The 27,554-nt window shown below is 46.8% G+C and overlaps 3 long non-coding RNA genes across 3 annotated transcripts; 2 read left to right on the top strand and 1 right to left on the bottom strand.

Moving 5' to 3' along the window:
* Positions 1 to 14,362: 14,362 nt before the first annotated feature.
* LOC140682064 (uncharacterized) lies at positions 14,363 to 16,519 on the top strand. Its single transcript, XR_012053310.1, has 2 exons — positions 14,363 to 14,573; positions 15,042 to 16,519. It is a non-coding gene; the product is annotated as an uncharacterized lncRNA (long non-coding RNA).
* Positions 16,520 to 16,809: 290 nt separating this feature from the next.
* Positions 16,810 to 25,894, top strand: LOC140682062 (uncharacterized). The gene is made up of 2 exons (XR_012053308.1): positions 16,810 to 18,211; positions 18,491 to 25,894. It is a non-coding gene; the product is annotated as an uncharacterized lncRNA (long non-coding RNA).
* LOC140682063 (uncharacterized) lies at positions 20,793 to 27,554 on the bottom strand. Its single transcript, XR_012053309.1, has 2 exons — positions 24,089 to 27,554; positions 20,793 to 20,940 (listed from the first exon to the last, which is right to left on the bottom strand). It is a non-coding gene; the product is annotated as an uncharacterized lncRNA (long non-coding RNA).

Below are 27,554 nucleotides of genomic sequence, written 5' to 3'. Positions count from 1 at the left end.
GAGGAGGAGTGAGAGTCCTCTCGAGTTTCAGCAATGCCATGTCACCCTTTCTCCACTTAATCTAGGTGTACCCTGAGATGATGCTGTCGGCCTCCAAGCACGCCTGCGGTGTGTGGCCCGACCATTCTGAGGAGAATGGTGAGTAGCAGAATTGTCAGGTTTTGGCCATTGTGCTGTTACGGTTGTGCACTGATGTTTGGTTTTCTTTGTCTTGGCAGACCAAGAGAGAACAGTCTGGTGACAACTGGAGTTTCCCAGACAGGCAGGAGGCCTCGTTCTGCACCCGATGGAGATTTGGATCCCCAGATATATGCCAGATAAGTCAAGGGCTACAACCCACAGAGGGCATGGAAGCGAGGTGCCAGGTTGGGAGTCCCCAGGAGGGGTTTTTGAGTCAGTTTTGGATACGGGGATGTCTAAGAAGCATCTCCTTAGGCCAGCTGAAGGGAAAGTGTCTGTTTTGATCACAGTGCTGAGGTGCGCAGGGCAGAGCAGTTCTGGTGTGTGTTCTGTCACTTGTCTCTGGTGCACTCTGTGTTCTTTGGGTCTCTCAGTCCTTTCTTCTCATCAAAAGCTCTCTCTCCCTGTCTTGTCCCCTCGTTTCTCACGTCCTGTGTCACGGGTGTCTGCACATATTTGTACCGGAGCTGCTCTGCCCTGCTGTGTAGCCTGTAATAGCACAAGTCCTGGGGACTTGAAATTAGTAATGCAGGTTGCAGCTGGGCTCCAGATTTTATTAGGAGATTGACATAACATGTTTGGTACTGTTAAGTTGTCCTGTAGAGGCTTGACATTAGTCCTAACTTCCTTTCAGATGCAGACAGTACAAATCGGTGGCAAAGGGCACCAGTCCTGGATGAGGAACTTCCCATGAGCTGGTCAGTCATTGTTTGCATTTGCAAGGGAAGCCTAAATGGTGAATCTGTTACAGCCCTGTTCTGTGCCTTTATTTTTAGGAGGTCCAGGCAGATAGCAGCAGTCAAAGCCCAGTGTGCCAGGTGAGCAGTGGACAGAAGCAGTTGTTCTTGCTAAGGTTTCAGTTTTTGGTGCAACTGTAATCATCCATTCTTATTTTTGTGCTTTAGGGAATCCACTGGGAGTATGCTAAGCCCCTGTCACCAGCTGGCTGATGGACTGGGTTTGCTGCACTTAAGAGCCCTCTGGAAGTATTACAGGATCCTGTGATGAAGCCTACTGATTTTGCATTTCAAGGTCCCATCCTGGTAGCCCAGAGCAGTGGCCAAGGAGTTGTGGTGAGTCGGGGAGGTAGGGAGGAGGAGTGAGAGTCCTCTCGAGTTTCAGCATTGTCTCCCCTTAACGTAGGTGTGCCCTGCAATGATGGCGTCAGAATCCAAGCACACCCGGAGCATGCAGGCCCAGAACCCGGGCATTCTGAGGAGGATGGTGAGTAGCAAAATTATCAGGTTTTGGCCCATGTGCTGTTAAGTCTGTGCACTGATGTTTGGTTTTCATTCTCTTGGCAGGCCAAGAAGTGACAGCTGGAACTTACCAGACAGGCAGACGGCGTCCTTCTGCAGCCAACAGGGATTTGCATCCCCAGATGTGTGCAAGATAAGTCAAGGGCTACAACCCAAAGAGGGCATGGAAGCGAGGTGCCAGGTTGGGACTCCCCAGGAGGGGTTTTTCAGTTAGTTTTGGAGATGAGGATGTCCAAGAAGTGTCTTCTTAGGCCAGCTAAAGGAAAAGTGTCTCTTTTGATCACAGTGCCGGGGTGCGCAGGGCAGAGCAGTTCCGGTGTGTGTCCTGTCATTTGTCTCTGGTGCACTCTGTGTTCTTTGGGTCTCTGAGTCCTTTCTTCTTGTCGAAAGCTCTCGCTCCCTGTCCTGTCCCCTCGATGGTCATGTCCTGTCCTGTGTCACGGGTGTCTGCACGTATTTGTCCCGGAGCTGCTCTGCCCTGCTGCCTAGCCCGTAATAGCACAAGTCCTGGGGACTTGAAATTGGTAATGCAGGGTGTATTTGGTCTCTAGCTGTTGCTTGTGTCCATTGTTTGCCCTAACATTTCTGGTGCTGTTAAGTTGTCCTGCAGCTGTTTTACACTAGTCCGAACTTCCTTTCAGATGCAGACAGTTCAAATAAGTGGCACAGAGCCCCAATGCTGGGTGAGGGTGTTGCCATGAGCAGGTCAGTCATTGTTTGCATTTGCAAGGGAAGCCTAAATGGTTACTGTGTTACAGCAGTGTTCTTTGCCTTTTTTTTAGGAGGTCCAGGCAGATAGCAGCAGTGAAGGCCCAGTGTGCCAGGTGAGCGGTGGACAGAAGCAGTTGTTCTTGCTCAGGTCTCAATGTTTGGTGCAACTCTAAGCATCCATTCTTGTTTGTGTGCTTTAGGGAAGCCACTTGGAGTATGCCAAGCTCCTCTCACCAGCTGGCCGATGGACTTCCTGCGCTTGTGAATCCTCTGGAAGTATTTCAGGACTCTTGAGATGAAGCCTTGAAATTTTGTATTTCAAGATGGCATCCGGGTAGCCTTTGGCAATGGCCAAGGAGCTGTGGTGAGACGCCGAGATAGAGAGGGGGAGCCAAGGTCCACTTTGGTTTCAGCAGTGCTGAGTCACTTTGTCTCTTCTTAACCCAGGCAGACGATGAGAGATGACGATGGCAGCCTCTGAGCATTGCCAAAGTGTGGGGCCCGAGCAACCAGGCATTCGTACGAGATCGGTGAGTAGCAGAATTGCTGGGTTTTGTCCATTGTGCAGATAAGATCATGCAGTGATGTTTGGTGTCCTTGATTGTAGCTGAGCACGGGACTACAGCCCGGTGACCATAGGACATTCCCAGCAGACGAGGCAGCCTCCATTCAAAAGCGACATGGATTCTCATCCCCAGATGCCCAAGAGATAAGTCGAGGGCTAGGGCCCACGGAGGGGACAAAAGTGAGGTGGTGGGAGGGCCTTTTAAATCAGCTCTGGGGGTGGGGATGTTTGAGAAGTGTCCCTTTAGGCCACCTGAAGGGAAAATGCTTCTTTTGATCACAGTGCTGAGGTGCGCAGGGCAGAGCAGTTCCGGTGTGTGTCCTGTCACTTGTCTCTGGTGCACTCTGTGTTCTTTGGGTCTCCGAGTCCTTTCTTCTTGTCGAAAGCTCTCGCTCCCTGTCCTGTCCCCTCGATTGTCATGTCCTGTCCTGTGTCACGGGTGTCTGCACATATTTGTCCTGGAGCTGCTCTGCCCTGCTGCCTAGCCCGTAATAGCACAAGTCCTGTGGACTTGAAATTGGTAATGCAGGGTGTATTTGGGCTCTAGTTTTTATTTGTTGATTGCCCTAACATTTTTGGTTCTATTAAGTTGTCCTGCAGCTGTTTCACACTAGTCCTAACTTCCTTTCAGATGCAGACAGTTCAAATAAGTGGCAGAGAGCCCCAGTGCTCGGTGAGGGTGTTGCCATGAGCAGGTCAGTCATTGTTTGCATTTGCAGGGGAAGCCTGAATGGTGACTGTTACAGCAGTGTTCTTTGACTTCATTTTTAGGAGGTCCAGGCAGATAGCAGCAGTGAAGGCCCAATGTGCCAGGTGAGCAGTGGACAGAAGCAGTTTGTTCTTGCTCAGGTCTCAATGTTTGGTGCAACTCTAAGCATCCATTCTTGTTTTTGTGCTTTAGGGAATCATCTCAGTGTGCGCATACCTTTGTCACCAACTGGCTGAAGGACCAGGTTTCATGCACTTGTGATCTCGCTGGAAGCATTGCAGGACCCTGTGATGGACCTTCCAGTTTTGCATTTCAAGGCCCCATCCTGGTAGCCCAGAGGAATGGCTGAGCAGTTGCAGTGAGTCGGGGAGGTAGGGAGGAGGAGTGAGAGTCCACTTGTGTTTCAGCAATGCCATGTTGCCTTGTCTTCACTTAACCTAGGTGTACCCTGCAATGACGGCGTCAGAATCCAAGCACGCCCGACGCGTGCAGGCCAAGAACCCGGGCATTCTGAGGAGGATGGTGAGTAGCAGAATTATCAGTTTTTGCTCGATGTACTGTTAAGACTGTGCACTGATATTTGGTTTTCTTTCTCTTGGCAGACCAAGAAGTGACAGCTATAACTTACCAGGCAGGCAGACGGCGTCCTTCTGCAGCCAACAGGGATTTGCATCCCCAGATGTGTGCAAGATAAGTGGAGGGTCATGACCCACAGAGGGGATAAAAGCAGGGTGCTGGGTTGGGCCTTTCTAGAAGGGCTTTTGATGTCCAAGAAGCGTATACTTAGTCCACCTAAAGGGAAAATGTCTGTTTTAATCACAGTGCTGAGGTGCGCAGGGCAGAGCAGTTCTGGTGTGTTTCCTGTCACTTGTCTCTGGTGCACTCTGTGTTCTTTGGGTCTCTGAGTCCTTTCTTCTTGTCGAAAGCTCTCGCTCCCTGTCCTGTCCCCTCGATGGTCATGTCCTGTCCTGTGTCACGGGTGTCTGCACGTATTTGTCCCGGAGCTGCTCTGCCCTGCTGCCTAGCCCGTAATAGCACAAGTCCTGGGGACTTGAAATTGGTAATGCAGGGTGTATTTGGTCTCTAGCTGTTGCTTGTGTCCATTGTTTGCCCTAACATTTCTGGTGCTGTTAAGTTGTCCTGCAGCTGTTTTACACTAGTCCTAACTTCCTTTCAGATGCAGACAGTTCAAATAAGTGGCAGAAGGCCCCAGTGCTGGGTGAGGGTGTTGCCATGAGCAGGTCAGTCATTGTTTGCATTTGCAAGGGAAGCCTAAATGGGTACTGTGTTACAGCAGTGTTCTTTGCCTTTTTTTTAGGAGGTCCAGGCAGATAGCAGCAGTGAAGGCCCAGTGTGCCAGGTGAGCAGTGGACAGAAGCAGTTGTTCTTGCTCAGGTCTCAATGTTTGGTGCAACTCTAAGCATCCATTCTTGTTTGTGTGCTTTAGGGAAGCCACTTGGAGTATGCCAAGCTCCTCTCACCAGCTGGCCGATGGACTTCCTGCGCTTGTGAGTCCTCTGGAAGTATTTCAGGACTCTTGAGATGAAGCCTTGAAATTTTGTATTTCAAGATGGCATCCGGGTAGCCTTTGGCAATGGCCAAGGAGCTGTGGTGAGACGCCGAGATAGAGAGGGGGAGCCAAGGTCCACTTTGGTTTCAGCAGTGCTGAGTCACTTTGTCTCTTCTTAACCCAGGCAGACGATGAGAGATGACGATGGCAGCCTCTGAGCATTGCCAAAGTGTGGGGCCCGAGCAACCAGGCATTCGTACGAGATCGGTGAGTAGCAGAATTGCTGGGTTTTGTCCATTGTGCAGATAAGATCATGCAGTGATGTTTGGTGTCCTTGATTGTAGCTGAGCACGGGACTACAGCCCGGTGACCATAGGACATTCCCAGCAGACGAGGCAGCCTCCATTCAAAAGCGACATGGATTCTCATCCCCAGATGCCCAAGAGATAAGTCGAGGGCTAGGGCCCACGGAGGGGACAAAAGTGAGGTGGTGGGAGGGCCTTTTAAATCAGCTCTGGGGGTGGGGATGTTTGAGAAGTGTCCCTTTAGGCCACCTGAAGGGAAAATGCTTCTTTTGATCACAGTGCTGAGGTGCGCAGGGCAGAGCAGTTCCGGTGTGTGTCCTGTCACTTGTCTCTGGTGCACTCTGTGTTCTTTGGGTCTCCGAGTCCTTTCTTCTTGTCGAAAGCTCTCGCTCCCTGTCCTGTCCCCTCGATTGTCATGTTCTGTCCTGTGTCACGGGTGTCTGCACATATTTGTCCCGGAGCTGCTCTGCCCTGCTGCCTAGCCCGTAATAGCACAAGTCCTGTGGACTTGAAATTGGTAATGCAGGGTGTATTTGGGCTCTAGTTTTTATTTGTTGATTGCCCTAACATTTTTGGTTCTATTAAGTTGTCCTGCAGCTGTTTCACACTAGTCCTAACTTCCTTTCAGATGCAGACAGTTCAAATAAGTGGCAGAGAGCCCCAGTGCTCGGTGAGGGTGTTGCCATGAGCAGGTCAGTCATTGTTTGCATTTGCAGGGGAAGCCTGAATGGTGACTGTTACAGCAGTGTTCTTTGACTTCATTTTTAGGAGGTCCAGGCAGATAGCAGCAGTGAAGGCCCAATGTGCCAGGTGAGCAGTGGACAGAAGCAGTTTGTTCTTGCTCAGGTCTCAATGTTTGGTGCAACTCTAAGCATCCATTCTTGTTTTTGTGCTTTAGGGAATCATCTCAGTGTGCGCATACCTTTGTCACCAACTGGCTGAAGGACCAGGTTTCATGCACTTGTGATCTCGCTGGAAGCATTGCAGGACCCTGTGATGGACCTTCCAGTTTTGCATTTCAAGGCCCCATCCTGGTAGCCCAGAGGAATGGCTGAGCAGTTGCAGTGAGTCGGGGAGGTAGGGAGGAGGAGTGAGAGTCCACTTGTGTTTCAGCAATGCCATGTTGCCTTGTCTTCACTTAACCTAGGTGTACCCTGCAATGACGGCGTCAGAATCCAAGCACGCCCGACGCGTGCAGGCCAAGAACCCGGGCATTCTGAGGAGGATGGTGAGTAGCAGAATTATCAGTTTTTGCTCGATGTACTGTTAAGACTGTGCACTGATATTTGGTTTTCTTTCTCTTGGCAGACCAAGAAGTGACAGCTATAACTTACCAGGCAGGCAGACGGCGTCCTTCTGCAGCCAACAGGGATTTGCATCCCCAGATGTGTGCAAGATAAGTGGAGGGTCATGACCCACAGAGGGGATAAAAGCAGGGTGCTGGGTTGGGCCTTTCTAGAAGGGCTTTTGATGTCCAAGAAGCGTATACTTAGTCCACCTAAAGGGAAAATGTCTGTTTTAATCACAGTGCTGAGGTGCGCAGGGCAGAGCAGTTCTGGTGTGTTTCCTGTCACTTGTCTCTGGTGCACTCTGTGTTCTTTGGGTCTCTGAGTCCTTTCTTCTTGTCGAAAGCTCTCGCTCCCTGTCCTGTCCCCTCGATGGTCATGTCCTGTCCTGTGTCACGGGTGTCTGCACGTATTTGTCCCGGAGCTGCTCTGCCCTGCTGCCTAGCCCGTAATAGCACAAGTCCTGTGGACTTGAAATTGGTAATGCAGGGTGTATTTGGTCTCTAGCTGTTGCTTGTGTCCATTGTTTGCCCTAACATTTCTGGTGCTGTTAAGTTGTCCTGCAGCTGTTTTACACTAGTCCTAACTTCCTTTCAGATGCAGACAGTTCAAATAAGTGGCAGAAGGCCCCAGTGCTGGGTGAGGGTGTTGCCATGAGCAGGTCAGTCATTGTTTGCATTTGCAAGGGAAGCCTAAATGGTTACTGTGTTACAGCAGTGTTCTTTGCCTTTTTTTTAGGAGGTCCAGGCAGATAGCAGCAGTGAAGGCCCAGTGTGCCAGGTGAGCAGTGGACAGAAGCAGTTGTTCTTGCTCAGGTCTCAATGTTTGGTGCAACTCTAAGCATCCATTCTTGTTTGTGTGCTTTAGGGAAGCCACTTGGAGTATGCCAAGCTCCTCTCACCAGCTGGCCGATGGACTTCCTGCGCTTGTGAGTCCTCTGGAAGTATTTCAGGACTCTTGAGATGAAGCCTTGAAATTTTGTATTTCAAGATGGCATCCGGGTAGCCTTTGGCAATGGCCAAGGAGCTGTGGTGAGACGCCGAGATAGAGAGGGGGAGCCAAGGTCCACTTTGGTTTCAGCAGTGCTGAGTCACTTTGTCTCTTCTTAACCCAGGCAGACGATGAGAGATGACGATGGCAGCCTCTGAGCATTGCCAAAGTGTGGGGCCCGAGCAACCAGGCATTCGTACGAGATCGGTGAGTAGCAGAATTGCTGGGTTTTGTCCATTGTGCAGATAAGATCATGCAGTGATGTTTGGTGTCCTTGATTGTAGCTGAGCACGGGACTACAGCCCGGTGACCATAGGACATTCCCAGCAGACGAGGCAGCCTCCATTCAAAAGCGACATGGATTCTCATCCCCAGATGCCCAAGAGATAAGTCGAGGGCTAGGGCCCACGGAGGGGACAAAAGTGAGGTGGTGGGAGGGCCTTTTGAATCGGCTCTGGGGGTGGGGATGTTTGAGAAGTGTCCCTTTAGGCCACCTGAAGGGAAAATGCTTCTTTTGATCACAGTGCTGAGGTGCGCAGGGCAGAGCAGTTCCGGTGTGTGTCCTGTCACTTGTCTCTGGTGCACTCTGTGTTCTTTGGGTCTCCGAGTCCTTTCTTCTTGTCGAAAGCTCTCGCTCCCTGTCCTGTCCCCTCGATTGTCATGTCCTGTCCTGTGTCACGGGTGTCTGCACATATTTGTCCCGGAGCTGCTCTGCCCTGCTGCCTAGCCCGTAATAGCACAAGTCCTGTGGACTTGAAATTGGTAATGCAGGGTGTATTTGGGCTCTAGTTTTTATTTGTTGATTGCCCTAACATTTTTGGTTCTATTAAGTTGTCCTGCAGCTGTTTCACACTAGTCCTAACTTCCTTTCAGATGCAGACAATTCAAATAAGTGGCAGAGAGCCCCAGTGCTCGGTGAGGGTGTTGCCATGAGCAGGTCAGTCATTGTTTGCATTTGCAGGGGAAGCCTGAATGGTGACTGTTACAGCAGTGTTCTTTGACTTCATTTTTAGGAGGTCCAGGCAGATAGCAGCAGTGAAGGCCCAGTGTGCCAGGTGAGCAGTGGACAGAAGCAGTTGTTCTTGCTCAGGTCTCAATGTTTGGTGCAACTCTAAGCATCCATTCTTGTTTTTGTGCTTTAGGGAATCATCTCAGTGTGCGCATACCTTTGTCACCAACTGGCTGAAGGACCAGGTTTCATGCACTTGTGATCTCGCTGGAAGCATTGCAGGACCCTGTGATGGACCTTCCAGTTTTGCATTTCAAGGCCCCATCCTGGTAGCCCAGAGGAATGGCTGAGCAGTTGCAGTGAGTCGGGGAGGTAGGGAGGAGGAGTGAGAGTCCACTTGTGTTTCAGCAATGCCATGTTGCCTTGTCTTCACTTAACCTAGGTGTACCCTGCAATGACGGCGTCAGAATCCAAGCACGCCCGACGCGTGCAGGCCAAGAACCCGGGCATTCTGAGGAGGATGGTGAGTAGCAGAATTATCAGTTTTTGCTCGATGTACTGTTAAGACTGTGCACTGATATTTGGTTTTCTTTCTCTTGGCAGACCAAGAAGTGACAGCTATAACTTACCAGGCAGGCAGACGGCGTCCTTCTGCAGCCAACAGGGATTTGCATCCCCAGATGTGTGCAAGATAAGTGGAGGGTCATGACCCACAGAGTGGATAAAAGCAGGGTGCTGGGTTGGGCCTTTCTAGAAGGGCTTTTGATGTCCAAGAAGCGTATACTTAGTCCACCTAAAGGGAAAGTGTCTGTTTTAATCACAGTGCTGAGGTGCGCAGGGCAGAGCAGTTCTGGTGTGTTTCCTGTCACTTGTCTCTGGTGCACTCTGTGTTCTTTGGGTCTCCGAGTCCTTTCTTCTTGTCGAAAGCTCTCGCTCCCTGTCCTGTCCCCTCGATGGTCGTGTCCTGTCCTGTGTCACGGGTGTCTGCACGTATTTGTCCCGGAGCTGCTCTGCCCTGCTGCCTAGCCCGTAATAGCACAAGTCCTGTGGACTTGAAATTGGTAATGCAGGGTGTATTTGGTCTCTAGCTGTTGCTTGTGTCCATTGTTTGCCCTAACATTTCTGGTGCTGTTAAGTTGTCCTGCAGCTGTTTCACACTAGTCCTAACATCCTTTCAGATGCAGACAATTCAAATAAGTGGCAGAGAGCCCCAGTGCTCGGTGAGGGTGTTGCCATGAGCAGGTCAGTCATTGTTTGCATTTGCAGGGGAAGCCTGAATGGTGACTGTTACAGCAGTGTTCTTTGACTTCATTTTTAGGAGGTCCAGGCAGATAGCAGCAGTGAAGGCCCAGTGTGCCAGGTGAGCAGTGGACAGAAGCAGTTGTTCTTGCTCAGGTCTCAATGTTTGGTGCAACTCTAAGCATCCATTCTTGTTTGTGTGCTTTAGGGAAGCCACTTGGAGTATGCCAAGCTCCTCTCACCAGCTGGCCGATGGACTTCCTGCGCTTGTGAGTCCTCTGGAAGTATTTCAGGACTCTTGAGATGAAGCCTTGAAATTTTGTATTTCAAGATGGCATCCGGGTAGCCTTTGGCAATGGCCAAGGAGCTGTGGTGAGACGCCGAGATAGAGAGGGGGAGCCAAGGTCCACTTTGGTTTCAGCAGTGCTGAGTCACTTTGTCTCTTCTTAACCCAGGCAGACGATGAGAGATGACGATGGCAGCCTCTGAGCATTGCCAAAGTGTGGGGCCCGAGCAACCAGGCATTCGTACGAGATCGGTGAGTAGCAGAATTGCTGGGTTTTGTCCATTGTGCAGATAAGATCATGCAGTGATGTTTGGTGTCCTTGATTGTAGCTGAGCACGGGACTACAGCCCGGTGACCATAGGACATTCCCAGCAGACGAGGCAGCCTCCATTAAAAAGCGACATGGATTCTCATCCCCAGATGCCCAAGAGATAAGTCGAGGGCTAGGGCCCACGGAGGGGACGAAAGTGAGGTGGTGGGAGGGCCTTTTGAATCGGCTCTGGGGGTGGGGATGTTTGAGAAGTGTCCCTTTAGGCCACCTGAAGGGAAAATGCTTCTTTTGATCACAGTGCTGAGGTGCGCAGGGCAGAGCAGTTCCGGTGTGTGTCCTGTCACTTGTCTCTGGTGCACTCTGTGTTCTTTGGGTCTCCGAGTCCTTTCTTCTTGTCGAAAGCTCTCGCTCCCTGTCCTGTCCCCTCGATTGTCATGTCCTGTCCTGTGTCACGGGTGTCTGCACGTATTTGTCCCGGAGCTGCTCTGCCCTGCTGCCTAGCCTGTAATAGCACAAGTCCTGTGGACTTGAAATTGGTAATGCAGGGTGTATTTGGGCTCTAGTTTTTATTTGTTGATTGCCCTAACATTTTTGGTTCTGTTAAGTTGTCCTGCAGCTGTTTCACACTAGTCCTAACATCCTTTCAGATGCAGACAGTTCAAATAAGTGGCAGAGAGCCCCAGTGCTGGGTGAGGGTGTTGCCATGAGCAGGTCAGTCATTGTTTGCATTTGCAGGGGAAGCCTAGGTGGTGACTTTGTTACAGCAGTCTTTATTCTTAGGAGGTCCAGGCAGATAGCAGCAGTCAAGGCCCAATGTCCGAGGGGAGCAGTGGACAGAAGCAGTTGTTTTTACTCAGCTTTCGGTTTCTGGTGCAATTCTAAGCATCCTTTCTCATTTTTGTGCTTTAGGGAATCGACTCGGAGTACTCATACCTCCATCACCAACTGGCCAACGGACCGGTGCCAGGAGCGTGGCTTCTCGTTTTCCAGCCTTCCTTGCTGTGGTGGTTTTGAGGAACTTACTGGATGGTTTTCTTTTGTTCATAGTTGGTGTAGGAGAAGGGCCATGGTGTGCTTTTTGCTTGTTACGGTTCTTGCTTCAGGTGCTCATGACAAGTGTTTTTTTTGGGTTGAGTCTTGTGGTTGGATTTCTTTTTGATGGGTTCTTATGTTTTTGAAGGATGTGTTTTTAAAGGTTTATAATGTTTTTTATGGGTCATAGCATGAAGTAGAGGGTAGGTTTTTAATTCGGCTGTGGAGGCTTTTATTGGCGTGAGTATGTAGTGGTTTATTTTGGTTGGTTTGAGGTAGTGTCCTGTAGTTAATTATTGAGGTTTTTTCAATATTGATAATTGCATTCTTGTTTATTATGTTGTAGGGGTTTTATTTGTCTTGTTTGATTGCTTTGTGTGTTTTATTGTCTCAGACAATTTGGGAGTTATTATTTATGGTTACTTTTCTCTTTTGGTGACATGTTTATTTCTAGGTGGTATTTGTGTTTTGATGGTTTAAGGCATTCTGAGGTCCTTGAGTTAGGAATTATTATTTTGTTGTTGTGAATATATTTTTTTTTTTGTAGTTGGATGTATTTGTTGGTTTTTATTAGTTTGATTTTTGGGAACATGGGTATTTCTATGGTGGATCTTTATAGCTAGGTATTTTATTTGGGTGGTGAGTTTTTTGTTTCTTCATGGTTTCGATTTTTTTTATATCTGTAATTATTTTGGGGGAGTTTAGTTAATTTTTTAGAGTATTGGGTTCTCTTGATGAGTTAGTGTAGTGGTAGGGTATTGTTTGGGTTTTTTTTAGAAACATTTGGGATCTGTTGTATGGTTTGGAGTATAAGAGGTTAGTTGAAGAGTTTTTTTCTTTTTAGTGTTTTTTTTTGTTTTGTGTGGGTTTTTATAGGTGGGTTTTTTTTAATTAATGTTCCATTTTTGTTATGTGATAAGAACTGTTAGTGAAAGGAGCGTAGTGGGGTTTTTTTTGCTGGTAGTTGGTTGGCTGGTGGAGCCTTTCTGAATTTTTTGGATGGTATTCTTGGTTATTCGATGCTGTTTGTTATGGCATTTTATTTTTAGGAATTGGATTATAACTGCAGAGTTCTAACTGTAACTCTAATGAAACAAAACACATGCATAAATATGAAAATGGGAATATAAAACTTCAATTTTAAATATAAACGGAAAACATATGAATAAAACATGTAACATGAATAATGTTATCCATTACTATTAGGTATTATATTGTTTGATATATAGTATTTTGTTTATATAAATACAGATAAATATAGATTATAAATATAAATAAAATCCATATAAAATATCCATATTGAGACATATAATTAATACATGTGGATATATAAATATAAAAATTACTAAATAATAGAAATCAATACAGTACATAATGCATATTTTACTGTGTATGTCCTATTTTAACACATTCTATGTCCTAAATATTATATATCGAAATACGGTACCTCAATATATTGTAATCGAATATATAACAACTTGTAAAAATCAAAAATAGAAAGGTAGAAATATTTAAATATAGTTTAAAATAAAGGGGATTTTTATTTTGTATTTGGTAGTAGGTAGGGGGTTTTTTATAAAATCTATAAATATAAATAAAATAAAATTAGAAATCTGTGTATAGAAATACATCGTAAATACCTTAAGATCAATATAAACAATTCAAAGGTAAGTAAAAATCAATATTAGCAGTATCTATGAAGTATAATATAAATAATAATTTGTCTATCTTGCTACCTTAATATATATGATATATATTTATAAACAATCACTATAAAGTAGAAATGCAAATGTGACTATAATGATGAAAAAAACATGTAAATATTCAAGTATCGTTTAAAGAAAGGGCTTTTTTTGGTTTTTATTTGGTTAGAGGCAGGGTTTTAATGGAAGAAAAATGAATATACCTTTTCTTTTGATATCATTCTAAGTATAGAAATATATATTCAATGTATACAGAGATATATAAAAATATAAAATAGAAATGAAAATAAGTATTCCGTATAGATAGAATATAAATAACACCATACATCAATCTACATTTTAAATGTAAATTTGAATATAAATGCGAAAAATAGAGATAAATTTAAACGCAGATTGAAAGATAAGGGGTTTTAAAAAGATTTTTACTTGGATAGAGGCAGGGGTTTATTTTAAGCAATATAAACCTTTTAGAAATAGAAATCTAACTATAGAAATATGTAAGTAATATATTAAGCAATGTATAAAAATGTAAATTGTAATAAAATATAATAGGAATAAATGTAAGAAATTATTAAAATTGCAATTATACATCAATATGCATTATAAATCCGAATGTGAATATAAATATGTAAAATATAAAAATAAAATATATTGAGATGCAGTTTGAAAGAAAAGGTTTTTTCTTTTGGTTCTTATGGGGTTAGAGGCAGGGGGTTTTTTGTTGGCGTTCTTTTCCGCGCGGGCTGTTTTGGGGCATTTGCTTCAGAGGACGTTCCGGAGGGGCGGGTGGCAGCGCTTGCGGACACAGAGCGGTGCTGCAGCCGCCGCCCGCGGCCGCTGTCTCGGCAGTGGCGTGTCGCGGACTCGCGTGCCGCGCACACGGGCTGTGGGCTCAGCGGCTCCACGGGCGGTCGGATTTGGAGCAGGCGCCGACCGGCATCGGCAGATTCGCCTCTCTCTGCCCAGCTCCTGCAGCGGCCGCCATCCTGGGCGCGGCCCCTGCCTCTGCCGCGCTGGGTGCCCGTCCCGTCCCCTCCCGTGCGTTCCCACCGCCTCCCTGCCGTACAGCTAGAAATAAACAACACCAACGTAGAAATATACATAGGTTAAAAAGAAAGGGCTTTTGGGGCGGGGCGGCGTTATTTGGTTCGAGGCAGGGTCTTTTAGTTTCTGTGCGGGATTTTTTGGGACATTTATTTCGGAGGATTTTTCCCAAGGGGATCGATCGCCGCCGCTCTTTTCCCCCTGCCTCCCCTCCGGGCGAGCGGCGGCCCCCGGCTGTGGCGGGCGGCGGTGCTGCCGCCTTGTGGCCACAGAGCGGTACTGCAGCCCCACAGCCAGCGCCCGGCCGAAACCACCGAGACGGGGCGGAAGCGGCAAGAGCGGCCCCAAAACCACCGAGATGTGGCGGAAGTGGCCAGAGCGGCTCCAATTACCACCGAGACGGGGCGGAAGCGGCAAGAGCGGCTCCAATTACCACAGAGATGTGGCGGAAGTGGCCAGAGCGGCTCCAATTACCACCGAGACGGGGCCCGGAGGGGCGCGGGGCGGCAGCGAGCGGCGAGCGGGGCGGTGTGTGTGAGTAGAGGGGAGCGGTGAAGGCGGCTCCGCGGCGGCGCCGGGGAAGGATGGCAGCGGCGAGGGCGGCCCGGCGGGGCCGGTGCTCCCGGGCCGGGGCGGAGCGGCGTCGGAACAGGGCTGCGCCCGCCCCTCCTGCCGCCCTCCTGGGAATGGGTTGAGGCATTATGGGTGTATTGAGGTAGGGATAACTACTTTGTTGGTTTGTAAACAAATGTCAGTTGTTCTGACAGGAACAGGCTGAATGGGGCTGTAGCTCTGCCTACGAGGTCAAGCAGTGATAAGGCCTTGTCAGCACGGTAAAGAAGTGAGCCTCTGTGTAGCACTTCTCTGTAACAGATTAGCAGCTGCTGTAGCATCATTTCCTAGACATTGAGTGGTCTGGGGCTGGATTAGAAAAAAATTAGGTTTAGTGTGTTGTTTAACAGCTGCAGGTGGAGGAACCTGTGCCTTCTGCTCTCCCCACAGCTGTCTCGGCTGTCACACCTGTCCTGAGGAAAGCCCTGTGGAAGGAGCTCGGTGCCGCGATTCAGGACCCTGAGGCCACTGTGAAACTGCAAATTCTTTCCAAGCTGTTGCCACCTCCGGGAAGCAGAGGGCTGCACAACCTGATGGACTGCCTTCCTGCTGCTCCGGAGAGAGCAGGCAATGAAGAGAGGTGGGCAGCGTGTGTGTGTGTGTGCCTCCCCCAGGGCTCAGTTTGTCCTGGGAATCAGTGTGATAGGAATGGGAGCATTAACAGCGTCCTCTCCTCCGAGAATCTGTTGCTTTGCACTTTGGCAGCAAGACATCTTTAAGATATACAAAACCAAGTTAAAATGTTAATAAGAAAGTCAGCAGCTATCTCTCTGCAGCTGGGCCATGGCAGATGCCATATCCACGGTGCTTAAAAACTCAGAGGAGCTGCATTCCTGGAGGAGACATCTCTTCTCAGCCTGCGTAAAGGGGTTAGTTGCCATGTACAGCAGCAGTAAAGATGAAGGCAAGCAAGAAGTGGAGAGGTCCATGCTGCTGAGGCTAGAGGAATTATTGGTGAGACTGCTTATCTGCTTTGCCACAGAGGGACTGTATGCATATGTGTGATTGGGCAGTTGTAGATTTTGTAAATACAGATTGGACTCGATTTCCTGTTTTATGGATTCTGGTTTCCGTGGATTTTTCATAGCTTTTTCCGAGTCCTGAGAATCCTTTATACGAGGCAGTTTTGTGTTCTTGATGATGACTTTCTGGTACGAATCCCCTTTGAATGTGTGAGTTTGAGGTATTTAGGAGAAAGAAATCAAAGATTACCAGTGGAATTAAAAAAAAAAAAAAGTTAAAATTAATTAATTAAATTATTATAAATTAATTAATTTAATTTTTAAATTTAAGTTATCACCTTCTTTTTTAAAAGAAGCTGATAGAGATACTTGTGCCAAGACCCATCTGCCATGCCATCTGAAGTGTGGGGCAAAAGTCTGGTTGATCAGGAATAGAAATCAGACTTTGATCTTGAAGAACACTACTTGGTCACTCCCTCTGTATACTGTTGCCTTGGTTTGAGTTCAGTGAACAGGGATCCCCGTGACACGCAACACTGAAGGTCCCTGGGCAGTGAATGCCTTTGCGCTCTCATGGCTTTTGCTGAGACTCCCTTGTAGGACCTGGCTGACTCTGCAGGCCCTGGGGCCACCTCACAGGGTCCATCCCATCCTGAGGGTGTTTCCAGCCTGGCGAGGTTGGCACCTGCATTCCCAGGACTGTTGGGATGTGCAGCTGTCAGTCTGCTCCAGGCTCTCGCTTTGACTTGTCAAGTTGCGAATCCTTTTGCACTTGAGGCGTTTGAAGAGTATTGAGCCGCTGGGTTTTTGGAACCTACAGCCCAGCTTGCTTTTTGATTCCATACAGCCCCTGCTCCCAGACCAACAAGTTTCTTTTGAGCCAGGAATTAGGATTGTTGTATCCAAGAGCTTTTTTCCCTGTTACCCTCAGATCATCCCACGTGAGCGTTTGGCTTGCGTGTTCTTAGTGTGTCCCTTGAACAAAAATTGCTGTAGAAGCTCCATGTGCCAAATGTAAACCAACACCTGTTTTTACTTGCTGCACACAGTGTGTGGTTGAAGAAGTGGACCCAGATGACTGGTGTGACCTTGTGAAGACAGGGCTCAAGTAAGTGCTTTCATTTGAATTTGGTTTGGTTTCACCAAGTTCATTTTCTTTGCCAAGTTAATTTTCTTTGCCAAGTTCTTATTTCTTACCCAACTTGTAGCTTCAAGTGGGTTTTCTTGGGTTTGGTTACAGTCTGACTTCTCTGTGATCCTTCTCCCAAAGGTACCGTTACAGAGATGAAACATTTCTGAAGGTCCTGAACGTTGCCATCCAGTTACTATACATGAAAGAATCCTCACTAAGAGCGTAGTCAAGCTCTCCAAACTACACATGGTGGTCATACAGCGCTCTCTATTTTTGGCAGCCATCCTGAGGTCAAGAGAAGATGATTGCATGAGCGTCCAGACAAAAGGTATTTTTTAATCATCTTCTTCCCATCCTAAACACAGCTAATCTTCTCTTTCTTGCATTATATTCTTTCCATCCAGTAACACATCCACCCATGTAAATACTTGCAGAGTTATTAGCAGTTCCAGAATACTGGCATTTAAATTGTACCTCTGCTTGGATCCAAATGTTACATTCATTTTATGCTGGTTGTAAAGACTTCTGTTTTTAAAACTAGTGGAAAGGCGGGTTTGGGTTTTTGTTTGCTTATTTGTTGTTCTGGTATTTTTAACCCAGCTGAAGTCTTGGATTTATTGTTTTGGTTTCTGAGGTACTTAGTGTAAGATCACTGAAGTGCACATAGATCCTGTGATGTTTAAGCCTCGGCTACACGTGACACAGGCTTCTGAAAATGGAAATGGCCTTGGCAGAGAAGCAGCTGTGAAGCAAAGCAGAATTAAAATGCATGAGAGCAGAAGAACCAAGTGAAATGGTACTTCTGGGTGCTGTGTGCTCCTCTGGCCTCTGCCTGCTGTGAACACTTTGTGTTGCAGCTCGGTGTAGTCCAATTCAGTGTTTGTTTGGTTTGATTTTTGTGTGTAACAAAAACACTGCTCACTTACTCTAAAGAACTTCCCTTCTTTACTGGACACATCCTGCAGTGGGACCAGACTCCCCCTCACCCTGGAGGAATTCCCTGCTCCTCTGGAGAGGGGTGAAGCCAAAGCTTAGGAGCAAAGGCAAACCACCAAACCAGGGGCATTCTATATATATCCAAATAAGGGGCTCTGTCTTCCTGCTTTTCCTGTAGTTCTCCTTCCTGGTTTCACCTGGCCTGGAAGGATGGGCATGGCCTGTATTTATCATCTGAAAGTGGTGTTACTAAATCTGTCCAGAGGTTCTGATTACAGACACTCATTTTCTGCCAGAAAACATTTTCATTTCATTCTTTTCACCCAGGATGGCTCTCTGTGGTCTCAGACAGTGTTCCCTGGGAGGAAGGGCAGCCTTTGCCTCGCCTGCACAGCTCAGGTGGATGTGACAGAACTGGTGTGGCCTGACAAGGCATGAGCAGCTGTCTGTGCACTGGAGTGCCTTGAAACCTTTCTCTGTGAGGTTTTGGACACTTTTCTCTTTGGGATTTCTTGTGACACATCACCCAGGTGTCCCTTCCTTTGTATAAAGTACCCTTGGTAAAGGATTGAATGACGGACAAGTGGGGCCATGGATAAAAATGGTTCTGTTAAAATTAGGCTAAGAATGCAATAGAGAAATGAGCTTCCTTTTAATGAAATAGTTAGGAATAAAAATGCTTTTATATTTGAATTGGTGTCCCCTCTCACGGATAAAACCCCCTGGTGAGCAATCACAGCAGAAGTGTGAAAGCCGGGATCCATTGGCTTCCACAGTGGACTTAATGTTCATTTCCTCCTCTCTTTCAGGACAGGAGAAATCATTAAGCTCCTCCCATCTTTGCCAGAAGCTTCAGTGTTTAAGCAGCCAGAGCCAAGAGGCTTCAGCACCAGGGGTGTGCACTGGAGGGCTCCTGGTCCTGCCCACGCTGTGGGGTAAGTCAGAGGGACGCAGGGTTCCCCTTTTCCTCTCTGCTGGGATTAAGTGCCTCGGGAATGCCATTTCTGACAGCCCAGCCCTACCCCTGTGTGCTGGGAAAGGGCAGCAGGGAAGAGGCAAATGCCAGAGTTCCTTGGGGCTGACGGAGCTGTGGTGTTTGGCTGTGCCCAGGGGGGCAGGCTGGGCATTGTTCGGGCACCCAAGGACTGGTCTGGGGCTGGGAGCCCGGGGAGCCGAGCTCTCGGTGCATTCCCAGCTCTGCCAGCTGCTGCAGGGCTGGGTGCCAGCCTCTGCTGGGGCTGGGGCAGGAGCTGCAGGGCAGGGCTGGCAGGATTTGGGAGCAGAGGGAGGAAAATGAGGAAGGGTGCTGGGCGGCGCTCAGCCTGTGCTGGTGTCAGCGCAGCCGTGCAGGGCGCCGGGATCTGGGGTCAGCTCCGGCTCTCCTGGGGTTCAGGGTGCAAGGTCGGAGGGACTGGGTTTATCTGTGGCTTTCCAGGCCAGCAGGAACAAGGGGAATGTGGTGCCAGAGCTGTGTCCCATCGGGCTGCGCTTCCCTCTGAGCACAGAGTCTGGGCTGAGGGGAGATTGCTGCGAGTGCCCCGTGAGCAATCCAGGGAACTCGGAATTGCATCCGCTGCTGGGAACACTGCCTGAGCTCTGCTCAGGCTGTGTCTGCGAGGAGTGGGATTTGGGCTGCAGAGGTGCTGCTGGGCACAGAAAATGGAGTAAATCCTCTCCAGGGACGTGCAGTGAAGGACAGTGCAGCAGGGAAGGAGAGTATTTGCAAATTATATCAGTATTTCTCCCAAAACTGGGAGAAATGGGGTGGAGCAGAGATGGGGGTGGTTTGGTTTTGTCTGGGCCGGTTATTCCTCGTGCAATGTTTTAAATCTGTTGTATGATTTTCTCTCCAGTATCTTTCTAACAAAAGCTGACAGAAATTTAGGTTCAGGGTTAGAAGTTGGGTCCATTCACTGCAAAACCTTGCCCAGGCTGGAGGACTGGGGTGATGGCTGCTCTCAGCAAAGGTTACCTGTGAATACCGTGTCAGATTTCCTTCAGTGCTGGGCAGGAAAGGTGAGGGTTTGGATCAGGAATTCTGCAAACAAAGCCTGTGTGATGGTGGTTTATTGTGTTTTTCAGGGAGCCAGGGCTGGCACAAGGACTCGTGCAGGTGCTGCTCTGGCACTGGAGCTGTTGCCCTGTGGAGCCATTTTAAAGGTGTGATTATGGAACATTTTGGAGGCTGTTTCTGGAATTCCATTTGTAGCTGGATCTCATTCCGAGTGCAGCAGTCCAGGTGAGGGTTCTGACCTCTCCAGACTTGTGCTCACCTTGGTACAGCCCGGGGCTGGAGCAGTTTTCCAGGGAAGTGGAGATGGCTGAGGATGGGTGCTCTGGAAAGCAGGGACCTGCTGGGATTTGCATTTGCAAAGCTGCCGTGAAGTTTGTAAAACCAGCAGGAAATTCTAATTCCTGTGGTTTTTGGGGAGGAGGTGCAGGTCACCCTGAGAGCTAGACCAGAACTGGTTTGTGGTAAGGAGTCTGAGGTGTGTAAGTGCCACAGCTGGTATGAGCTGTGTGCTAAATGCAGTCCCAGCCCCAGAGGGAGGCTGATGGGCTCTGCTCATTGCTGTCCCCAGCTGTCCCCAGCCCGCTGCTCCCCCGTGGATCTGCTCTGGATTCGGGCTGTCGGTGCTGGAGCGCCCTGCTCCCTGCAGGGCCCTGCCCCTAACCCACGCAGAGAGAGAGAGCCCTGCTGGCCAGAGTGATCTTTTTTCATTTTTTCTCCCTGTGCTGTTAGCAAGGAAGGGATGGGACTGCTCTTGGGCCGGGAGCGCTCAGTGCTCAGGTGAGCACCCGCCTGGGAGCGTGAGGGTTTGCAGAGCGAGCAGCTGCTGCGGCTCAGGAGCAGCCACAAGTTCTTTGTTCCAAGGCAGGCCAGAACTTTCTAACCCCGGGGTTTATTTGGCTTTTGGAACCCAGCACCTCTGCTCAGTTCTGCCGCACTGAGGGTACTTTTGTTCAATGCCTTCTGTTGGAACTTGTCAGCTCTCAGTGTAGCGCACACAGCCCCAGCCCTGCCCTGCAAACCCTTCCCCATCGTGCCCACACAGTTTCCTCTCTCACTCACTCGGGGCAGGCTCCTACTGACAGCCACAGAAACAGAAGTTATTTTATGTTGTTTTATTCTTTTCCTGCGTAATGCCCGTGTCTTGTATTGGTACATCAATCCCAGCTTCTCCCGAGGCTGCAGATCAAATCTTTCAGTGTCTGTGGGAGTTTCTGGTTTTCCCATTCCCACGTCTCCCCTCTCTCTCTGTATGAAAAAAAAAAATGTTAATAATGGATTTGTTAAGCATTTGTTGCATAAATTAACATACAGAAGGTGTTATCATTAGTATTATTATAATAATATAATTAAAATGTATAATTTTGGCATAAGATTTTTAAATTATGGTGTTAAATTTTATTTATTGTTATCTTTTATTAGTTATTCTTATTTTTTATATTTCTTAAAGTTGTACATTTTTCTAAGTAGATTTTGTGTGATTAGATATATTTATACATTTTATTAAATTTTTATATTTATGTTTGTGTGTTAATAAAAGAAAATGTATTGTTGGTTTTTTTTTAAACTGCATATTTAATATTTTTATATTTTTTAAAATGTTATTTATTGTAAGGGGATGTAGAATTAGATTGTTTATTTAGATAATATTTTAACTGATTTAATTGTTTTAGCGTTGTTGTTGAAGTAATAGGTGGTATAAAAAGTGATGCTACCATTTTTAAGTTTCAAGGCTTAAAATTACTTTTCTATTTTGGTTACTATTGATGGATAAATGACTTTTTTGTTTTAAATTGTTAACTATTTTTATATAAGGGCTTTTTAATTATATGGGTGATTTGTAATGTTTTTTATTGGTATATTAGGTAAGTAAGTCAAGAATGGATTTTTTGAGTAGTGCTAGATAAATACAAAGTATGTAAACTTGAAACTTCAGTTAAAGTTACTTAAACGTTTGTTTTAGATTGGTTAATTGGTAAAGTGATATAATTAAAAGTAAATAAAGTAAATAGAGTAGAGGTATAATATTTGATAGAATTTTATAATTGGTAAGTTATTAAATAAGATTTTTATAATATTGATTTTTACATTTATAAAGAAACTTAAAGTTTATATATTTTGGTGGGTGTAGTACAAGATGTTAGGTGTAAGTTGCAATTCTTGTGTAATTTACTTGTATTTACATATTTACTTGTATTTACATATTTAGTAACATAGTAACCTATGTTACTAAATATCTATATTTAGTAACATAGGTGAAATGATATAATTAGTAAGTATTAAAAGATTGTACATTATTTTAGAGTTTATAACAGTTGATAAATGTTAAATTAGTGGTAAGTTAAATATTTATGTGTGGATAATGATTTTTTAAGTTTATTCTAAAAATAAGTTTATTTGTTATATTGATAAAGTTAAATTGTTAAATTAAAGTTATTTTAATTTATTTTTGACGTAGAAAATATTTGGGTTTGTTGTTAATTATTTTATTTAGGTAGAGTTAGGGTTAGGTTAGATTTTAAATTTTAATTGGCAAATGTTACTTAATATATTTTTATATAATGTTTTTAAAAGTAGTAGTTAAGAGTAAAAATGTTAGGATTAGAGATTAATTACATTATTTAATAATTGGTTTTTTTAGAAGTTTTTTAGAATAGATATGCTTTGAATATAGTAACCTTTTTTTTTAAGGATTTGAAAGTGGTTATGGACAGGATTGTGAGTTTGGATTTGGATATTGAGAGTGTGAAGGTGGAGGAAATGTATGAGAGAGTGATTACTTAGTGTGAAACTTAGAAAAAGAAATTAATGTTGTAGTTGGATTTTATATTGAAGTGATTTTGTAATAATAACTGAGGAAACTGATAAGATTAACAGTTTGGAGGAGGTTTTTAATGAAATATCTTTTTTTTAATCTTGAAAAATATTTAAAATGATGAGATAACATTAGGTTAAATTATAGAGTTAGTGTAGAGATTAGTTAGAGAGTTAACCTGGTGTAAGAGCGGTATAAGTTGAGAATAAAAAAGTAGGAATTGGAAATTTTATGTGTTTTTAGATCATTATATAAAGAGATAAAGTATATTAGTAGTAAGTGTTTGAAGAAGTTAGGATAACTTTTAAAAAATATTTATATATTAAGGAAATAGAGTAAAATTTTTAAATAGTATGATATGAATAGTAATTGCTATTTTTTGGTGTTACAAAAGATAAAAAGAGTAGGGATTGTAATGAAGAGCAGAATTTTTGATGAAATTGATGATATAATACACTGTATTTTTTTACTTCTGAATAGGTGTTTGTTAGTGTTTTCTTTTAGTTGTTTTCATTGGAGTTGTTTTAATTTTTAAGAAAATTAACCATATACTGTATAGTTTAGAGAAATGATCTTTGATAAAATTTAGGATAAGTTATATTAAATAAGATTTAAATTTAGACAATGAATTTTGATAGTAAGGAATAATAAACTTAATTTTAATAGATAAAAAGAAACTTAATGTATTTATTTAAATGTACTGACATTTAATTTTGTTTGATTTTATTAACACAACATATTGAATGTTATTATTTATAAATATTGAAGGTCTTTTAAGTCTTTTGGTTTTAAAGAAATTTTAGTTGGTTGAGTTATAATTATTACTTATATCTTTACAGGGTGGTTTTATTTATTGGGAGATATGTTTCTTAGTAAAAGATCTTTTATTTATGTTACATTTCAAATGGTGCTAATTTGTACAGTGGGGTTTTTTTAAATGCAGGATATTGATTAGATTGTTTTATATTTTTTGTGGGCTTTGAAAAAATATTTATATGGTTAGGCTTTTCTATTTTTGAAGTATGTTTTGATGGTTTTTGTTGTTTTTCTAAGAGTTTTTGATTTAGAATTTGAAGAGTATTTGGCGTTTGGAGGAAATAAAGGTGAGGGTTTTGGATACAGCTGAGTTGTATGGTATGTTATTTTGATTTTTTGTTTGGTTGTGGGGAAGGTCTCCTTTGGTTAGATGTGGGAGCGTGAGACTGGAACTAGGACTTTTTGTCTAATGCTTGATGAGTGTGTTTTATGGGGAGGAGGTGTTATTTTAAGTTTTATAAAATACACTGAGAATTAGTTAAACTCATGGAAGAAACATTATGGTAATTAAAGGGTGCTATGTTTAAAGAGCTATAAATCTTTTTTAATAACTGCTTGACATAAGGTGAGCTCAATCTACTTTTTCTGCCCCAGCAAGCATCAGGCACGTCCGCATCAATGGCACGACCCCTGCCCACTGCTCCTGTTTCACCCGACCAAAATCAAGAGAAAAGTTGGTTGGGCTTTAAGAACTTGAAATAACTTTGAAGCAAAATAAATCACATTTTTCCCCTGTGTTTTTTTCCTTTCAGGTGCTGCACTCACCTCTGCAGACAAGCGCTGAGCTCTCACTGCAGGAACCTGTCAGGCCTCGGTGGCTGTGAGTTCACGTTCTTCTCACTGGGGAATTGAAATAATTGCTGGTTAATTGCAGAAATGTTTTCTGGAGCCTTTCCCCTTTTGTGCCCCTGTGCTGTGTGGGACAAGGGCAGAGGAGCCTCGGGCTGGAAAGGGGCGGGAGAAGGCAAAGGGACCCCCTGGTGTCCCCAGGGCTCTGTGGGGAACAGAACGGACACTGTGCGGGCACGGGGAGGTGAGGAGTGACAGTCTGGGGCCAAATCCCAGCTCACCCGCAGGGAAATAAGTGAGGGACATTTTGGAGGGGAAAGCTGAGGCCATGAGTTCACCCAGCCTGGCCAAGTTGTGTTCGCACAAAGTGGCACCAGAGACGAAGGTCAATCCAGAGCCCACCCTGCTCAACCTCTAAGTCCCAGAATAAATTCTTCAAGCTGCCCGTTGAGAGACTAAAAATACATGAAAGAGAACCAAGAGCATTCCGAGAGCAAACCAGAAGGTTCCTGGGAATCCCACTGCACTGTTGTCACAGCCTTTTTGACAGAGCTTTAAGTTTTTTATCTCAATGCTGATTTTTTCTGCCTGGATCATTCACTCTGGGGGCTGTGGGGATTTTTTGGGATTGAACTCCCTCCCTGTGGCCCTGACACTGCTCAGGAGCTGGAGGAAAAGCAGAGTCAGCTCTCCTGGCAGGGGCAAGGAGTTTTCCCCCAGAGCAGATGCAGCAGCTGCCCTCCAGCCCGGCCAGGAGGGATCTGCTTTGGCTCCTGGCTGCTGCAGGGACAGAACGTGTTCAGCTGCTCCAGGTGACATTCCAGCTGCCTCATCTCCCATCCCTGCTCCCGCCCCTCCTGCTCTCAGCTCCCGCCCAGCCAGCTGTGCCGAGGGGAATTTGTCCCACCAGCAGCAGGGGAAGGACAAGGGCTCCCACCCTGGCACTTGGATTGTCCCTCTGGGGGATGCTGGCTGCTGGGATTTAGATCATTCTATACATTTGGCTGCTGAAACTTCCTCACCCAGGGGATTTAGCACAAAGATTGTTCTCTGCGTGGTGCCTGGATTTGGGGTTAAGTATCAGCTTTGCTAGTTCAGATTAATTATACCCACAGCCCCAGGTTCCCTGCTGAATTCCTGCTGGAATAACCTGACAGTGCCTCGTGGAGAGTGGAAATTCCCATGCAGAGCTGCCACTTTAGCACCAGCTGTGTCAGGAACCAGCAGAGGTTCCAGGGAAGCTCAGTGGGATCAGGACAAGGACAGGTCTCTATTCTATAGAACTTGCTATTTAAAACCCTCATCCCCCAGCCCAGGGCTGTGTCTGGAGTCACTTGACAGAGTTCCCTGGAACTCAGCTGATTTCACCCCCCGGAGCTCAGGCTCCAGCTGATGTTTTAAAGCAGGACAAGGGGGTGGCTGGATGCGCTCCCGGCCTGTGCTGAGGCAGAACATCTGTCCTGCAGAAGCTCCGCTCCTTTCAGAGCCTCAGCAGCGGCCTCTGCATGTCCTTTTCCCTCAGGAAAGGGATGCACATCCCTGCCTGCAGCACACCTCCAGTGGGACCCACCTGTGAGAGTTTTCCATCACTTCTGCACCTCCAGCTGGCTCCCTGGAAATCTCCAGACATCATCGCACTCGAACCTCTGATTTTAAGGCATCTCCGAGGCTGTGGCTTGGCATTTAGTATCTGTGAGGGAAGATTGCCTTGGCTCAAATGAAATGTAAACTTTAAGGCATTTAGAGATTTTGAGGAGCTAAGAGAAATACGTCTTACTAGAATTAATTAAAATAAGAATAATAAATGAGTAGGCCTTGATGAAGTTAGGAGTTAGTAGTTAACTAATAATTAATTGCTTGTCAGCACAATGTTTAGTTAGCTGGGTTTATAATGAAGAATATAGAAACTGATAAATAGCTTTTAGGAACATAAGACAATTGTGGGCCTCCTCTGTTCTGAAACCAATTGAAGACAAGGAATGGGAGTTCTACCAAGAGTTCATTTGTCATACTTGCATTGAAAAGGTAGAAAGGTCAGAAGGAGGAAGATGTCATTTACTTCCTCATTTTGGGACCCCTCCCCATGAAAGGGACCACCGACCCATTTCAAAGGACAAACTACGCATGCTTAATAGCTTTTGGAGTGATTAGCATACGAAGCGGGGAATGGGATGTACCAAAATTATGAATATGTATTTGTATTTTGTGTATTCAATACTTGTATGGATAAAAAGACTCTGTAATCACCTGGAAGGGGCGGTGTGTATTTGGGAGCGATCCCGCAAGCTGCCCGGCGTCGAATAAACACACACTTGCTAACTTTAAACTGTTAGAGAGTTTTTGTCCGTCACAGTTGGATTTCGATACTAGATCAATATCCATATTTTTTTAATAAATCACAAACGCTGCTGGTGGATGATGGCCTGAGGCTGGAAAAGAGGGAGGAGATTTGGGGTGGCTGGGACATACCTGGCAGCTGTGTGGGAGCTCGGGGAGGTCAGAAACGGGGATTGCTGTCAGAGCCCCTCTGCAAACGGCCGTGCCTCCGTTCCCAGGTGATGCCAGCCGTTCCCTGGGGTCCCTCCGGGCTGTCGGTGCCGTCTGTCCGGGCTGAAGCATCCCTGCGCGCCTGTGGGGAGCAGCCCCCGGCCGAGGAGCCACGGGCAGCCCTTGAGCCGCGTCCGTGCCAGCGCTGTCCGGTGCCCCGGTGCCCGTGCCGGGCCGTGCGTTGGTCACGCTGCGAGCCACGGGCCGGGCACGGCAGCTCCTGCCCTGCCGAGCCAAGGGCCGGAGGTGCTCTCTGCCCTCCCGGGGCTCCGGGCTCCTGCAGCCCCGCACCGGGCGCAGGCGGAGCGGGAGCGGCGGCCCCGGCGGAGCGGCGGTGCCGGTCCCGATCGCCGCCCCGATCCCGCCCCGATCCTCCGGCCCCGGCACCCCCACCCTGCCCGCCGAGGAAGGAGCGGCGCTGCCCGGCTCCCACAGCAGCCACCGGCGGGACCGGGGCCCAAATCCCCGGGCCCGGATCCCAGTCCCGGTCGCACCTGAGCCCGTCGGGCGCCGCGCAGCGCCGGGAGCAACCCCGATCCGATCTCCGCACGGCGCTCCGAGCGCCGGTCCCGCCGCAGCCCGGCCGAGCATCCCCCGCAGAATGTGAGGCGGGCGCGGATCCGCCGCCATTTATGGGCGGGGGGCGGGGGGGCGGGGCCGGGGGCGGGGCCAGCACAGGTGCGCGCACAGGTGCGCGGGGCCCCAGCGCGCCTGCGCGGGGCGGGGCCGGGGGGATTTAAGCGGCGGGGAGGGCCGGGCAGAGCCATTTGACGCTGGGCGCTCGGGGCGGGAGGTTGCGGCCGGGCGGGCCCCTTTATCTCTTTTTCTCTATATTTCTTTGCTTCTGTGTTTCTGTTCTTTTGCGTTTCTTTTTCTCTATACCTCTCCTGTGTAC

Source organism: Taeniopygia guttata, chromosome W (assembly GCF_048771995.1).
Source record: "Taeniopygia guttata chromosome W, bTaeGut7.mat, whole genome shotgun sequence".
Classification (NCBI taxonomy): Eukaryota; Metazoa; Chordata; class Aves; order Passeriformes; family Estrildidae; genus Taeniopygia; species Taeniopygia guttata.
The sequence above is the reverse complement of the archived record's forward strand: the minus strand, read 5'-3'. Positions and strand labels throughout refer to the sequence as shown.